The sequence below is a fragment of the Otolemur garnettii genome, unplaced genomic scaffold (genome assembly GCF_000181295.1).
Source record: "Otolemur garnettii isolate 467f Iridium unplaced genomic scaffold, OtoGar3 scaffold00262, whole genome shotgun sequence".
Classification (NCBI taxonomy): Eukaryota; Metazoa; Chordata; class Mammalia; order Primates; family Galagidae; genus Otolemur; species Otolemur garnettii.
In genome coordinates this window covers 857,747-862,796 of record NW_003852657.1, presented here as the reverse complement: position 1 = coordinate 862,796, position 5,050 = coordinate 857,747, and positions in this window count along the sequence as shown.

Below are 5,050 nucleotides of genomic sequence, written 5' to 3'. Positions count from 1 at the left end.
TCTCCACCTCTGTGCTAGAAGACTTTCTCACCTTTACACCCAATTACAGTCATCTCTTGATGTACACAGAGGATTGGTATGGAGTCAGTCACAACAAGTTGTCCCTCAGTATGGGGGGTTTCCATCCATTGAAGAAAATATAGTTATAGTTCAAACCCATGTTATTCAGGAGTCAACTGTACAGAGCTGGTTGAGAACGTACTGTATCCTGAAGGTATTTTCCAAAATCACCTGGAATGTTACTGAGGTAGATGTCTTTGTTCAAAGCATTACACTAGAATTTGCTAGGTGGGGGTAATCCTGTGGGATGCTGACAGTTTTTAGGAATTTTATGTGAAAGGAACTAGGTTAATAAGGTCACCTTTCTTTTTTTAGCTTAAGCATTATTCTACAATGCATGTGTGGAAAGTCTTTTATTTCCAGAGCCTGTATTCAATATTTTCATAAAAGAAATCATGGTGACAGTGTATATCAGGAAATGAGTCATGTGTAATTTGAAATTCTAAAGACATTTTCCTCTGGAATCAGAACAACAATAATAACAATACAACACACACAAAAAACTTCTCTGAAGGTGATATGCAAGTTTTTTTTTTTAGAGACAGAGTCTTACTTTCTCACCCTTGGTAGAGTGCCATAGCATCACAGCTCACAGCAACCTCCAGCTCTTGGGCTTAGGTGATTCTCTTGCCTCAGCCTCCTGAGTAGCTGGGACTACAGGTGCCCACCATAATGTGTGGCTAATTTTTTGTTGCGGTTTGGCCAGGACCAGGTTCGAACCCACCACTCTTGGTATATGGGGCCAGAGCCCGACTCACTGAGCCACAGGTGCCACCCAGTGATATGCACGTTGATGTAAGAACACAGTCTCTGGCTTACAAGGTAGATGTAAGTTCCTACAGCAGATTCCCATCTGTCTCAAACTAGGTCATCAGCAAAATAAAGTGGAAAGTTTGTGGCCTCTTCAGTCAGAAAGACCTTGACAAAAATCCTGACTCCATCATTTTCTAACATAGGTACTTGGGCAAAACAAAAAGAAATAAAATAAAAAAAATAAACTCTGTGCTCCAGTTATCCAAATTAGTAAGGGACAGTTTGTGGACCATGAAATGTTTCATTGTGTATCGCTCTATTTTGCTGGGGTGCGCATGGCTTCCCTTATAGCCAGCTAAGTACACACTTAAGGCTTTTTAAAACCCTCATGAAAACTCTACTACTCCAGCCAGAAGTAATTTCCAGAGTTTATTATGGTTCTGTTGGGGAATTCTATATACTTTTCAGCCCAGAAAAGATTTCAAGTATCACTGAAACCTCAGCTTCAATGACCCAAATAAACTTTGGAAGGAATTGTGATTTTTTTCAGAAAACTCCTCAAATGCTGAGCAGCTGATGCAGAATCCCGCCTTTATAAATAGCCACCTGCTCACTGAGCAGTAACAATGTGTATCAGACTGATAAAAATTATGTTACTTTTATCCCCTAGTAGACTAGTTTCTCCTTAGAGAAAAGTGGACTTTCCTCCCTATTTGTCTTGCCACAGAGACACAACAAAAAATACCTTCTCGCCCCCACACAGATAAAATTATTTGATTCTTGAATTAGTTGAGTGACCTACATAACTATTTCTGAAAGTAATATATCAGAGTATCTATGTGCACACATAACACATACAGTCTTGGGGCTTATAAAACATTTTATGAAAAGATAAAAGACAAAAGAATGACTTGCTACAGAGAATAACCTAATGACTTTTTAATATTTCTGATGCCTTACATATTGTTTTTGAAAAGTTCAGATTTTTCAAAAACAATAAAAAGGTAATTCTTGGTATAAATTAATGTGAATACCAATACATTTCTCAAAGTTGAGTTAAATATGAAGCCCTTTTAATGATTTTGTAAAAATTCTCTTGCACCCATAAGGATATATTTTTGGATTTTCAAAAGTCGTTGGTCCCCTGTTTTAGATACACTGACTTCAAAAACTAATGTCTCATTTTATGAAACTTTCTTTAAATTGGGAATTATCTCCAGAAGAGGATTTAGTCTTTACAACCAGTACAAAAAAATGAAGATTATCATGACAGCAAAAAACAAAATCAAAAATTCTTTATATTAAAGAGTCTTTTTAAATTTTCTATATTTTATGATACTTTGACATCATGGGGCCCTGTTAATCCTGGAGAGACTGCCTTCACAGGACTAGCTAATTCCCAGAGATAGCAAACAATTTGCCTGCCAGCACACCTTTCATATGGAAACTAATGAATTCATAGCCCATAACCTCCAATCACCACTCTCATCTAACCCTTACGCACAAAACCCATCCTCAATTATCCCAGTCAGGCACTGAAAAGGAGACTACCTCTCGACACACAACCCAGAACCCACTGAAATTACTCAGCCTAGCCAATCCTGAACTGCTTACCTTGTCTTGCCCATTCCTTCCTTCAAAAAAAACACAATAAGGGCCGGATATGGTGGCTCATGCCTATAATCCTAGCACTCTGGGAGACTGAGCAGGTGGGTCACTTGAACTCAGGAGTTGGAAATCAGCGTGAGCAAGAGAGAGACCCCGTCCCTACTAAAAACAGAAAAATGGAGGCAAGAGGATCTCTTGAGCCCAAGAACTTGAAGTTGCTATGCTTGAGGTTCCTGTGAACTATTATGCAACGGCACTGTAGTCAGGGCGCCAGAGTGAGACTCTCTCTTAAAAAAAAAAAAAATGCCCGTTTTCAGACCTTTATATCAGTTACATTCTTACTTGGCTCCTAGACCGTCTTTTTGCTCTACTGTGCCATTTTTCTTCCTGCATCATTTTGGGGCACCAAAACCTTCCTTTATGAAGCTTTCCGTGTCATTGACTGGCCTTTAAAGCACTGTTTGAATACAAAATTCTCCATCTCCCTCTCAGGATCACACAAATGCAGGCTCAGCACCTTACAGCACCCCTTACATTTTGTGTCCTAGACACGTCCCTTGCCTCCTTCTAGTCCTGGCCCTGGAGTCCACAAAAGCTATGGGTCTTATGGAAGCTAAGAGGCACAGAACTGAGAAGAAATCAGGACTCAAAACTCTAGTTTACAAGGTAGATTTCTTTATATGCTCATTTCTGTCTCACAAACAAAAACAATTAGCCCATTGCTCAAACTGATCCCTTTCTAAAACCTAGAAAGATATATCTTCATGGTATTACTTCATGTTATCTGTCAAGGTACCAAAGCACAATGTATATATATATATATATATATATTTTTTTTTTTTTTTTTTGAGACAGAGCCTCAAGCTTTCCCCCTGGGTAGAGTGCTGTGGCATCAAAGCTCACAGCAACCTCCAACTCCTGGGCTCAAGTGAGTCCCCTGCCTCAGCCTCCCAAGTAGCTGGGATCACAGGCACCCACCTCAATACCCGGCTATTTTTGGTTGCAGCCATCATTGTTGGTTTGGCAGGCCCAGGCTGGATTCGAACCCACCACCTTTGGTGTATATGGCTGGTGCCTTAGCCACTTGAGCCACAGGCGCCAAGCCCACAGTGTATATTTTTAAAGGTAATCCTGAGAATATTTCCATAATCATTTTTTTTTTTGAGACAGAGTCTCAAGCTGTGGCCCTGGGTCGAGTGCTGTGGTATCACAGCTCACAGCAACCTTCAACTCTTGGGCGTAAGCGATTCTCTTGCCTCAGCCTCCCAAGTAGCTGGGACTACAGGCACCTGCCACCCGGCTATTTTTTAGTTGTAGTTGTCATTGTTGATTGGCAGGCCAGGGCTGGATTCAAACCTGCCAGCTCCAGTGTATGTGGCTGGTGCCCTAGCCACTTGAGCCACAGGCGCTGAGCCTCCATAATAATTTTCAAACAAATGAGTGATAGTTATCATTCTTATTCAAATGCTGAAAAATTATCCATGGTGAGCGGCAATAGTTTAATAGACAGCCATATTCAAATTAATTTAATTCTATCTGTGTCTCACGAACAGAATAAGATTTCTTTCCCTTGCTTGTGTAGATTAATGTTGAAACTTTTCATCTGCACGTAGGAACATCACAGGCTCTGGTTTATTTACCAGGTAAACAAATCAGCATGTGAAGGCCTCATGCACAAAAAAACATGAATATTTCCTAATCATTACCACTGTCCCACCTTATTTATTTGGATCCTAGTATAAGAATTAACATTTTGGGACAATGACTGTAGCTCAAAGGAGTAGGGCACCAGCTCCATATACCAGAGGTGGCAGGTTCAAACCTAGCCCTGGCCAAAAACTGCAAAAAAAAAAAAGACAAGAAAAGAAAAAGAATTAACATTTTTAAAACTTTCAAAATTTTGCTAAGGGGGCTCAAATGCCAGCAGAAACATGAGGATGGGGAAAGAAGGGACAGGAACTGAAGCAGAATCTCCAGGAGGAAGACCTGTAGTCAATCAAGCTCTGCCAGAAGCCCATTGTGGGGCTGCATAAAAGTCATTTAACTCCTCTCCTTTTAGATCATATCTAAAGCCCACTGAAGCCCTGGAGCACAAAGCTTCTATGATATTGAGAAAATTACCTGTCTTTTCCTTGCCCCATTTCAAGGCCTTGGTCAACTGTGAGAAGACCATAGTTTTGGCACCAGACTGCGTGGCCAAGGTGGGGTTTTGCAATTTCTCCAGAAGTACAATAATCTGGGATTGCCTCTTGCCCTGGAAGGGCATGACCATTCATCACCCTATAAGCCCCTCTCAGGCAGCCCCCTCAGGATTTGAGAAGATCTTTGTCCTGTAAGCCTTTCCTGCTGATATTCCTTCAGCAGGAGGAACATGGCCTTATTTTACAATGTGATGCGGTTAAATTCTGCTCCTAAAACAGTGACTCTTGACTGTGGCTGCACATTCACATTACCTGGGAGAACCTGTAAAAATATCAGTAACCATATCCCTATCCCAGAGATTCTAATATGATCTTGCAGGGGTGTCCAACCTGTGGCCCAGAGGCTACCTGCAGATTATCCAAGGACTGTTTTGCTTATCTGTGGTTTTGGATATCATGAAAAATATACAGAAATTTTTTTTTTTTTT